Genomic DNA, 12,997 nt, shown 5'->3' with positions numbered 1-12,997 from the left:
TGATGGGTTTGCATCTTGCTCTGGGGTAAGTATGCTATCCTAACTGTTGTAAGAGGGAGCCTCGGCACACCATGCAGTTTTCACTTCCAGAGCTGTTGCCTAAAGGGTGGGTTAGGTAACCTCAGCTTTGTCACACCCCATTCTCTGCAGATCCAGTTAAAGCGGTTTACTGGACCCAGCCCCTATTTCTTTCAGAAATTCTTCACTGTACTCTCATGTTTAAATACTCCTTTTCTTTAGCATTGAAATAGGCTGATTGTCATGTGTTTGATAAAGCCTGTTAATTTACATAATTTTAATAAAAATAATTAAACTGATGGAAGAACAGTTTGTTATTCATTTTCAAACTGAAAACAGCCATCACTGCCTTTTCATGAGAAATGAAGGCCTCTATTTTTTAATATCAGTCTCCAAATACATAAAAATCATTTTCATACTTAGTTTTCATCTTTGCTTCATAGCAAATTAAAAATGCAATCTATTTACATCTTCCATGGTAGCAGATTTATGTAGCAGAATCACTGAGCAATGGATACAGATTTCCTGCAGAATATTTCATCCAAAAATAATTAAGACCTGAATGCAAAATCTATGAAATTCACTAAAATATATATGAAACAGGACTGAGATCAGATTTTGCATCTCAGTAAGGATGGTTGCTAAGACGTAACAAAACAACACTGTCTTGTAAAATGGAGGGAAGCAATCTTGTGATACAAATGAAAAGAGAAATTGTCACATGGTCTATTCTATTAAGATAGAGCATCATTTTATATACAGTATCAAAATTAAATTAAACTGGCTATTCTTTCCTATTATTCATTAGCATTTCACATTTTCAAAGCCTTCACTTTTTCAGTTTCAGCATTGCTAGTGAAAAAGACTAACGTGGCTGCTTATTTCAGCCTTTCTTTAATTTTTCTCCCGATAGATTTTCAATGCAGCTCTATTTTTCTGCAAGCAAAAGCAAATTACTCCATACATTCCTCATCTTTTCTTTGTGCCACAGCATCGATCATACTGAAGGCAATACGTTTTCTTAGTATTAATTTTGTAAAACCCATTGAGTAATAATGACACCAATTCATTCACGTTTGTGGATCTATAGAGGCTGAATAAGTAGTTAACTTTTTGGCCAGTGCTAACTAGGTTCTGCATACCAGAAGAGTGTGGACTATGTCTTGAATACTTTCCAATACTTCAGGTTTAATTCTTTCTCCTAAAACCTAAATAAGAATAATTCATTATTGCATCATCTTGAATCTGATCTTTATAATGTAATTTCACATGCTAGAGCTGGCTGGGAAGAAAAAATACAACAAAACATTTTCCTTTAGAATCTGCTCTTTTGTTGAAAACTGAGAACTTTTGGGGGGGTGGGAATCAGTTTGAACAGTTTTTTCTACAAGGTGATTTGAAACGTATAGTTTCCTACCAGCCCACCAACTTAGCTCCATGACAACCTACTGAGCCAAAGCCCTTGAACCATGGAAACGATGGTCCTGAGATCCCGCCCCTTCTTTATCTTGTCAGCCCCAGAGATGAAACCTCCCTACACAGCCAGTCTCACCAAGTTAACTTGGTAACAAGACTTCCATTGTTTTCAGTCTGGAAGAAAAAAAAAAAATCCACCTTTCAATTGCAGAATCCCTTCAATAGGTGGTTCATCTAGTATTTTCTTAGAGGTTGAAGCTATTGCAGTAATTTTTACAGGCCCAGAGTGGCTTTTCACTGTTGTGGTTTATTTTCATTTCTTTACTTTTAAGAGGTGACAGATCAATGATCAGAAAAAAAGTTTAGGAAAGAAAAATATTTTTCCTTTCCTGAAGGAATTCATATCTCTGCAAAGTACACTACTATATTATCAGGTTACTGGCTGAAGCACAGAAGTCTGCTATTTATATCAATAAAAGCAAAATCACAATGAACCTACCACTGCATTAGGTCATAGGGGAAAAAAAAAGAAAAAAAGTATTGATTTTCTTTGGATGAGCTATAGCAGAAATATATTCCTCTTCTTACTTCCCATGTAAAGGTATGGAGGTAATGATAACAAATGAATTTAGATTACTGTTCGGTTTTGGATACAGATCTAAAGCACTTCAAAGGCAACATGGCAAAACGATGTACTTACTTAGCCCTGCTGCTTGAGACAGAGGTGTTTTGGTCTAGGCAGACATCTGACATGGAATATATCAACCTAATTGAGTAATGTTTTGGCAGAATTTCCTAAGTATTTGTTAACTGTGTCAAAAAATGGAATTGTACAATGTCAGTTAAAGCAGTACTTCAATCTGTGCCATAAACACAGCAGAGTGCAAGGAAACTTTTTTCCCCATGTCCAAATCCAAGAAAGGAACACAGAAGGAACTTTATTAACAGTAAAAATTTTGCTCCTTACTGCTGTTTCTGCTCCTGACACTTTCCTGTCCTCATCTTCTTTCAAACAGAAGTTAGGTGATTTGTAATCGGTGGGTGTTGTACAACCTTGCTGCTACTCCCGTTTCCATTCATGAAAGAGTTCCCCTTAACTTCAATGTGCTGGGATGAAACTCTTGTATGAGACCACATCCTTTCTTATTCAGATGAACAAATGGAGGGTACCACTGCTAAGACTGAACAGCTAGTGTTCAGAGAAAGTCACATAGATCCTTTTCTGAACCTCTTAATCAATGAAATAATTGCACATTTTCTAACTGTAAAATCAAGGAGGGGAGTCAGTTTAGGAAAAAAAATATGGTTTAAGAATCCAGATTGCATTGCACCGGCATCTAAAAATAGAGTCATTTTGATTTATGAATTATAGTAGTTTGCTACAGACATCACAATACAGTTATGCCTTTCAAATACAAGCTTTCAAGTTGTATGATTCAAAATACACAGTAGAGATGAATCAATGGGAAACAAATTATCACAGAAGGATGCCCGAGTAGATCTTTGAACAATAAATGACTTTTTTTTTTTCCAAGTAGTGTTAAAAGTTAGAAACTTATATGCCATTTGTATGAATGATATATTAATTAGGGGCATGGAATTCCACTAATCTATGCAGAGATAACTATTACCACAGCTAACAGAACAAGAAAAAAAAATGCAAGCGTGAAAAGGAAGTTTTATATTTATGCTGTCAGATGTCACGATCAATGGAAAAGCATTTATGACACTAAAATATATACTTGCTCTTGTGGCAATGCTGGCAACAGGTCTACAGAAAATGGATAATTAGTATGGCCTTTTTCTTTCTTTTCAGGTAATCTGGACAAGGAAACCTTTTATAGAAATTCAAAAACTACTCGGTGAAAACACATAACAGATCACCTATCTTCATCAGTCCCTCGGAAGACCTCAGATACATTATAGGGAGAAAAATCAGCACCAACCACGTGTGAACATGCTGAATCCAAGGACTCTTCTGAAGTACTAATGCATTTCTTTGCACTAAGGAGACATGCTATATTTCTACTCTCTCCTAGAAGCCCTGCATGCCTCTGAACTGGAAGTTCAACACAATCACTGATCAAGTATTCCAACTATGCATAGAAAAGCAGACAGAAGGCTTTTACTAGACTAGATTTCCAGTAAACAATATACTGTTTAATAACAATTCCCCAAACACGCATTTTCTTTCTTGTTCCATTACTTAATCAGATTTTTGTCAAATCAGATTAAACAATTAACATAACCTTCAGACGCTGCAATCTCCAAAGAAAAAAGATTTCTCTTCCTCCAAGCAACGATTAACCAAGCAGGGGCTGTATCCTCCTCCTGTACCTTAGCCCTCCAAGTAATACTCCCAACAGCTGTTGGTATATTAGCTATTAAGGCTGACATCTGTTTGTCAGAATACAGTTCTTGATGGTTCCCTAGTGCCTTTGCTTAAACAGATAGCTTTTACTGATAACTGATAACATAGTATTATATATACACTTAACACTGCCAGTGAGACACAATTAAGCCCATCACAAAAGTGCTAAGCAGTGATAAGATTTTCAAGGGAAACAAATTGTGCATGGCCAGTCACATAGAAAATACACAGACCTTTATAAAACATTCAAGAAATTTTAATGGAAACATACCAGAAATGTGAACCCAAAAAGGCACTCATCATGTATTCTCAGATGACGTACTCTCTCAATGTAATTGATAATGAAGCTTTTTTCAGCCAACACTTTTCATTTTCTTGTGGGAATATACGTATCTTTGCGATAAGTTTCCCAAAACAAAAAGCCAGAAATGTCAGAGTGTATTTTTTTAAATATAAAAAAGCAACGAGGGGAAAACAGTTCACGTGTGTGTGTGTGTGCATGTACATATATATATAAAAAAAGAGAGAGAAACTGTGAAAGAAAACAGCAAATGCATAGTGCACCCCCATGAGATAACAAATTGTTAGAATAACTGTCAGCAACTGGTTTTTATCTATCTCCTGGGAAAATTTTCAGTCACAAAACGTCATTCTGAGAAAACAAAGTTCAAAATTAAAAGGTGAGATGATACTTCCCTAAGTTTTTTGTAGTCTTACGCTCTGGATTTCATGTTTTGCAAACTGGGAGTAAATAATTTTGTCCTTCTCTCTTTCTTACTAATATATGGAAAGCAGGTTTATCCATCATACCTATTTTGAACCGTCCAAACTCCTTCCACGGTATTTTTTCATGTGTTTCTTTTCTTCTGTAAATTCATTACTTTTGTAGTCAGAAATATATATGAGGACATAAAAAAAAGTTTCAGAAGAATCTTTAATTCCCACAGTAATACCTCCTAGGACACTAGAACAGTTTATCTGAATTATTGCTGAACTTGGTGACATCTTTACATAAACCAAACATTTTGTAACTAAAATATTTGCATTTCCTCCAAAGAAACATGCTCATTTTTCTTTCCCTGTATCCATCAAGGCTCTGGCAACTGTCTTAAAATATTTCTACAACTAGAAAGTAACAAAACCAAAACAAAAAAAAAATCTGATCTGTAAAATATACTTTACTTTTACACTTGCTTGGTGCTTTATATATTTTTCTTAAACTAGGATCAGAATTGTTTTGACATGATATTTTTATTTAAAATCAATGTTACATTCAAGACACCAGATATTGGGGAATTCCAAGCTAAGGAAAACTCATGGTAACCTGGGAGCCAAATCTTCTTTAAAATATTATTATCAAAATTTTCTACTATAACTGCTGTCTTCTTTCACCTGTACAAAAAAAAAAAAAAAAAAAAAAAAAAAAACCAAAACAAAAAAACCCAACAAAAACAAAGCCAATTAGGAAATGCCCAAATCCCTTTCACATTCTTGAACTTCCACCTGTCAGAGATGAATGTTTCCAAGGAGACAGAAGAGAGAAAACTGAATTCTGTTCAGTAGTATGGTACAGATAATAGTAAATTACAATAATAAAAAAAAAGCTCACTGCACAGATGGAACCTTTCTGGTTTTTTCCTGGAATTTTTACAAAAAAATATTTTCATTTACATGAGAATTTGAGCTCTCTTTAGAAAAATCAAGTATCTGAACATTCACATATTGCCTTTTCCTGCAACTGCCTGAAAGATCAGTTAAGTGAAAAGTATTTGGAGCCCCGTTCTCATAAAAGCATTGGATAGTTCAAGCTGGAAGGGACCTAAGAAGGTCTTTAATCTAACTTCCTCTTCAAAACAGGATCAGCTACAAGGTTATGCCAGGTTGCTCAGTTATTCCTTCTACAGACTGAAGTTCTCTCTAGCAGGTCATAGAAGTGTCAAAGGTAAGATCATTTAAAGCATTTTCTATTTGGGCAAAAGGACAAGAAACTACTGTGGAAGGTCTACCTTGCCACCCCATGGTGCAGGGTAGGGGATCAGCATCTGGACATCTGCATTGCAAGCAGTCATTGACACAACAAGTCCTCTGGCAGTATTCTGAAATCAGGGTACTGTGTGTCTCACTTTGACATGACACCTGCTCTTCAGGGAGAAGGGCTGGAGAACAGTTTCCAGATCACAAGCAGCAGAACTGAGGGGAAATCCAAGAATTTGGTGTTTTGATTTCTCTGAGCAGATAGCCCCTGCCTCCTAGTAAATCAAGAATCCAGTATACTTAGGAACAAGTGATACTGGACTAAAGAAGGGTTCACAGCTTACCAAGGCCAGCTTCCTTTGCCCACAAGACAGCAGTGCATTTTGAACAGAGAAAGCCTTTCTCCAGTAAAGGTCTCTTATTCTTCCTCTGTCCTTTTGTACAGAGGTCCTTCCCTGACACTTTAGGTTGTTCATGCACGCTTCAATGACAGAGGTAGGCAGACATGCAGATACTCCTTTTCTGTTTATCATCCCCTGTAGGCTACCTGCAGGCAGCAGCATGCTCCCTATAGATAACTTTTCCAAGGTGCCTAATTCTTCCTCTATTGTGTAAGAAATCCTGGTGTCTTACTAGGATTCTGTTACAGCAACAGCACATTTACATATTATATCACTAAAATTACGAAATGAACTTTAATCTAGCTTTTGAGTGGCTACGGCTCCTGAAACTGGGGAGCCTTCAGAAAACTTTAAAATGAGAGAAGGTAGTTTAAATGTACAATAACAACTTCAGGCAACAGAACAGAAAACTAGGGCCTCAGCAAAGCTATCAGGCGGAGGTGCCTTCATATCAGGCTCCAGAGAATGCAATTGGCTCTATGGGAAGGAAGGAAGAAAAGATCTTGTGCACTTTATATCTACAGGAAAAAGGTCATGAACTCCATACAAAAGCAATATTTTAAATATTTAAATTTAACATAAGATATTTCATGAGTCATCCTCCTAAATGTGCTAAGCCAATACCACTTCTGTCAAAAGGAGCTTTGCTCAGCGGTAGCCTCAGTTGTGAGCACAGTGATCCTGCAATCACCCAAGCTTCAACACAGAACAAAAGGCAGAAATTTAAGCGTTGCCCACTCTAAAGAATATGTAAACAGGCTGTGGAGCATTCAGCTTTTGAGGTCTTACTTCAGTTTCCATCATGATAATCACTAGACTGCCATTAGACTCAAACCTTCTGGAGCTTTGCAGTAGGAATATCAAGTTAGGACTTCAATCCTGATGAAATAATTTCTGCCTCTGGCATATCCATGAAAACTACCTTATCATCATTTGGCCCATTAAATCAGTTTATTATTTTACAGGAGCCATTTACCCCAATAGTAATACCTCATCACTGATAGTATTATCTGCTTCAGGAACACAGTATGGCTTGTTTTTTAGACTTGATTGCTCAATGTGGCTTGAAGGAAAATCTCTCCACATTTTTAATTTGATTGAACGGTTCTTTATCTTTGAGAAGATGGCTGAAAATGAAATATGCTGTCTGCCAGTAGCTGCTTGTGCTATTATCTTGTACCTATGTTATCTATTTGGTTATTTTTTTCTTTCAGATTGAAGTTTTAATTTTTATATACTGTGATCTGAGTATTAGTAACTTCACGAATCAACAGGAAAGAAAGTCATGAAAGAAAGCTAAGGACTGCTCAGAGAATTAAAGGAAACACAAGAATGGCTTTCCTTACAGATGGCCTTTAAAGTGAAAGAGCAGTTGAGATTGCCTCTGCTCAGAGGTGCCATAGCATAAGAATACAGTGAGTGAAAACAAGCAAGAAGGGTCATAACTGTGCCCTCAGATGCACTCAGAGGACTCCCATTGACTCCAATCAGAGCCAGATGCCAAAATCTTATGACAGAATTTAACCCCGAGCAACCCTTTCAAGCAGCAGACCAAACTGTGGTTTCAGATATACACACACAGTTCCCAAAAGAGAGAAAGGCTGCAAGTGCTTGTGTTTCTCACTTGCTTTCCAGCCATGCTTTTCTTCACCAGGGACCTCTTGACGGACGAAGCCTGAACTTTGCTCATAGACTGTATTTTCAGGCTTTTTTACCACTGCTAAGCCCTCTATCATACACTTGTCCCCTGCCCCCAGATCAGAGGTACATAAAAATGCTTTCAATTATACCAAAAACATACTACCATACTTCCAAAATATCTGTCATGCCTTTCATAACTGTATCAAAAGCAAGCAGGCCCATGGTGAAAATACCACCTACCTCAGGTGCCACACAGCAGATGAAAGTGATTGAAGGGGGTGAAATTAGTATGAACAGAGTTTATGCTTCAGATACACATTCTTCTTGCAATTAATTATGTTTGGTTGGGACTGAGAGATTTGGACTTTTGAACAGAGCATCCTACAGATTTAACCCCACCAACCCATTTTTAGCCACAGTATGCAAGCCTAAAAAAATTCTTTCCACTAAAGACACTTATTTTGCATACATATTACCCTAAAATTCTTGAACATCCTACCTGAAATCTTCCAGGTGATTAAACCTGACAGCCTGCCCTGTGGAAAAACAATCCAGAAAAAAATATAGAATGCTCAGTGAATAGAAGTATTTGCTATGCCTCATGCATCATAAAGTATCCAGCCAGTTCATCTTCATAGACATAACTTAAATTACTAAAACCAAGTTTAAATACCTATCAATATTCCTCAAGAGCTTGTACTATCATAGCAATATCTGTGTGGAGATTTTTAAGCAGAGACCACATGTGTTTGGCAGAGAGGTGTGGATGGGGTCTTGGTACTAAATGCCAAGCCACAGCAGGATTGCAGACTTCCCATGAAAGATACAGGGAAAGGCAACCTCTGGTCACACCAGGCACATGCCTGGAACAGTCTCAGTGGCTGTGGGATAGCAAAGCAAGATCTGCAGTGGCAGCTATAAGTCAAGCCAGACCCATGACAGATAAAGTTTTAATAGGTTTAGGATCGTCACAAATAGAATAATTTCAGATGACCAGCAGAAGGGGTGGATGCTAGCCAATTAGTCTTCTCCAGGTGCATCAACCACCTTATGGAAGAGATTCTCAAAACAGTTAATAAATTTATTCATTTTCCCCAAAATGTTACACTCACACCAACTTATGCATGCATTTTACAGCATTTGATGTGCAGCTTTTCCATCTGTCTCAGTTGCAACTGACAATGCATGTGTCGATTTGTCCCTTATTTCATATTGAAACTATATTTAGGAGCTGAAAATCCCTAAGTACACAGGTGGCTTGCAATTCATGGTACCAGCAAACAGATGTGGGAGCTAAGTACTCAGGGTCATATCACAATTCATTATCTGAAGATAGACCGATATTGCACAGCTTTATAAATATGGAGATATTTAAAGCAGCTAGCTTCTAAGTAACTATATTTTCTTTATTTAACTACAGGCAAAATTAAGTGTTCTGTTGAAAACCTTTTTGTGCCTATAACAGAAATTATCCACTTCAAAACATGATGAATTCTTCAGTTTCTAACTTCCCCATTTGTTCATACATATAAATTCAGATAAGCCCCATAATCTTGTAAGTTTAGCTAATGAAAATTTTTGTATATTCTTTAACAAAGAAACAAACCCAGATATGCCAAGAAATCCAGTAGAAAGGTGGTGGTGGGTTGCCTTTTAAATGTATGAGAAAAGTTCCTGATGTGCTATGCTTTCTTTTTTTTGCTATTCAGTGTGGCTTCTCTATGCAGGAGGTAATGAGTCAAAAATAATGATTTATCAGAGTCACAGAAAATATATTTGATCAAACAAGGTAATTTATCAGTAAATCCTGCCGAATTATGTACAGACTTACATAACATTTAAGATGTTGTATGTATGTTAAAAAATGTTATCTTCCCCACATCTAATATTATATGACTGTCTCTTATTTTTACTCTTCCTCAGAACTGAACTGACGTACTGTGAATCTTCCTTGTACAGAATTTTTTAAAAGAAATTAATACCATATCTTTCTAATTTTCTAGCTGGTATTTTATAAAACTTCAGAATTACAAAATTTCATCTTGTCTCTATACTTATATATTCAGGTAATATTTTTTCTATTAATCAAGCTGTCTTGGTATACTTCTCCAATGCTGATATGGTAGTGAGTATCCCTCCTCCAACAAAGATATTAATCAAATCAGTAACTCTGCAAAGCTTTCCTTTATCCCTCTCATCAATTTTATTTTTTCTTAAACAAATGGTTTCTGTCATTGTGATTTATATCCTTAGTAGCTCACACTAAAATTATGTTTGCTGTGTAACCATCTAACAGCTTAGCTATGCCACGTCAACCATCAGGGCAGTCTGAGAACAGAGTCAAGACATCCTGAATTCAAAGCTCAGGAGTTTGCCGAGCTCTCAGTCTAGCCTTTAGGCAATGTATTTTTTATTATTTTTTTTTATACACCTGGGTTTAGGGTGAGAAGCCAAAACCCAAAGCCAGGAACTGAGGTTGCTGTAGATTGCTGGGGAAAAGCATATACCACACAAGGGATGCCCAAAACCCAGCGTAGCAGCCATCAAGACACATCTGATTTCTGACTCTTCTTGGGAGCTCAGAAACCCACCTCCAGACTGGCTCAGGATGCTGTGTTGCTTCTACTGGAAACACCACTGACACATTCCATCTCACCTCAGCATTGAGACTGGGCAACTGGAAGAGCGAGCAAACTGTAACAGCCATAACAAAGCTTCAGTACAAGGACCACAGCTCGGACTACAGGCCAGGTCTCCTCTCACTTGCCTCCTGGCCACAAAGCGTTCGCTACATGATGACAGGATTGCATGTTGAGAGGCAGGATGCCATGTTCCTCCACCTCAGCTCACACCTCAGTACCTAGGCTGTCTCCGTGGAGAGCTACTTGAGGCTATTATACAAAAAATTAGGGAACTAATGTCACCAGCTGCGATTTTTAATTGAGTGGTCAGAGCTACTATCGTTTGCAGTGTCTAGGTAGATAGAGTACCTAAACAATGAAGATGATTTTTTGGTCATTCCACCTTGAGCCAAGCACCGATCTCAGCATGTGCTTTTCCCAACTGGGCTACCAGGCAAACAGAAGGAAAGTCCAAAAAGCACATCCAATACTACCAGCCATAGCCCCTTACCTAAATACCGGTCTCCTAATCTTTATCAATCCCCGCCTGCTTGGCTGAGGGGTGCAGGCTGTCTGTGGGATGTTCTGCAAAGTAAAATGAAGATGTACTACGCAAGGAAACCCAGGCAGGCCCCAAGGGCAGTCTCAGCACTGCCCTTGTGCCACACGCTCCAACTCAGGGGCAGCAGTGCCATCTCTCCACCTCCCCACCGTGCTCACCCCCGGCACCCTGCAGCTCGCACTCCAGCAGCTTTGGTGCATGGGGTACATGAAATCCAAAACCTATTGACAATTGCGAGTATCAAAAAGTTAGTTCTCCAGACTGCAAGAGGCTTTGGGGGGCAGGGAGCAAGAGAAAATACTTTTTTTGGAGAAAAAAGAAGCAAAACAAACAAAAAGAAAACCAGATAAATGTTTTACTGAAAGAGAAAAAGAATTCTTTAATTTATCCCTCCTTCTGTCTCATTTCTCCTGATATGCTGTGCTTTTTGTTTTCATGCTGAATAACTGAGCTTTACTTATCCTCAGCACTTCTGCAATTCTGTTACTTTGAACTCAGCCTACTTCAGTTTAAATCATAGACTTCACATTTCGCTACACAAAGCACAGGCAGATTTTTAATTTCCACAGTTTTTAGCTGCATATAATTCAAAGGAGTGTTAGATGCATTTTCAACTTTAGTTTTAAAAATAATAACAAAATTAAGTGGTTTATGGTTTTGGATGCTTCTGGCTAAATACATTTAAATAAATCAATATCCACAACAGGAAGCACAAATTTAATGTAACTTACAAAACAAATAGACAAGAACTGTTCAATAGATCTGAAATACAAATATACGAGACATAACAGACAAACTAGCACAAAGTCAAGAGTCACTTGCTGCACTTTATTTTTAGGGATAATGATAAAAGGAGACCATTTGCATTAAAGATTGTTGTTTAAATGAAATGCAATTTATAATGTTGGAATACACCATTCATGGAAAGATTGAATACTCATGCAACTTTAAAATATTTTCAAAATAGAAAATCAAAAGTTTTCAAGTTATAAAAATAATTCTTAAAGTTTCATATGTGATCTTCATGTGACCTTTTTTTTGAAATAATACTAAATAATATTTTTTTACCTGAAACATGAAAATTGCCAGAGCCTCTCTTCCTTGATAAACTCGGTCTCTCAGGCAGATCCAAGAGTGACTTTTCCCAGATCATTACCATCTGCTCCCTCCTGCTAAGACTTTTCACTCCACATTAGCTAATTGATATCAACACAATAGTTTTATTTCTGCTTACTGCTGGCTACTAATCTTCAACTGCTTTTCAAAGGAAGAGAGACACTTGAAACAGGAACTATCTGTTTCATATACCATCTGAATCTGGTCATTTTGAAAGAACTTTTTTTCAGTGTTCAGTGACTTCTAAAAGAGTTCTAAAGTCATACTGTAAATATATACACTTAAAAGTTGAATGGAAAATGGCAATTTTCCATATAGAAATATGCACCAAACTTCTTCTGTCCAAATGATTTTTATTATTGCAAAAAAACCCAAGCATTTTCATGTTTTTGGGTGCATTCTCATCTAACTTTCTAAAAATGGTCTGACTACCAGTAGTAAGAAAGGGGAAAGAATTCAAACTAAATTCCCTATATTTATTCTCACATTTTTCTGGATATTTTTCAGATAGGAAAGAGATGTGTAGCTTTCTCTTTAATTAAGATATAGTTATTTTGTGAAAGGTATAATTATTAGAAACAGAAGTTGCTTTCTCTCTTCTCAGAAGAGAAGGTGAAAACAGATAATGCTCTCCCACTCTCAAGTCAAGCATTTCCATAAATACAGGAATGTATCAGGATTTTTCTGAGTCCACTCACTTTTTGAATATTTAGAAACGCTGATTTTTAAAAAAAAAAAAAAACCACCGAATAATACTCCCTTTTTTCTACTGAGAAAATCTTTTTCACAGGGAAAAAAAGTTCTGATCAGGACAGGGATTTCTAACAAGGATGTTAGAGAACTGTTACCTGGGTTTTATTCACAGGATGAAATCTTA

General features: G+C 37.0%; 1 long non-coding RNA gene across 1 annotated transcript in view; it reads right to left on the bottom strand.

Moving 5' to 3' along the window:
* LOC114014995 (uncharacterized) overlaps nucleotides 1-12,320 on the bottom strand; it is a 104,804-nt gene extending 92,484 nt beyond the window's left edge. Inside the window, exon 1 of the long non-coding RNA XR_008732022.1 lies at nucleotides 12,073-12,320. This is a non-coding gene — a long non-coding RNA (uncharacterized LOC114014995). The remainder of the gene's footprint in view (nucleotides 1-12,072) is intronic.
* Nucleotides 12,321-12,997: the final 677 nt, after the last annotated feature.

Source organism: Falco cherrug, chromosome 4, assembly GCF_023634085.1.
Source record: "Falco cherrug isolate bFalChe1 chromosome 4, bFalChe1.pri, whole genome shotgun sequence".
NCBI lineage: Eukaryota > Metazoa > Chordata > Aves > Falconiformes > Falconidae > Falco > Falco cherrug.
This window is presented reverse-complemented; position numbering and strand designations above follow the sequence as displayed.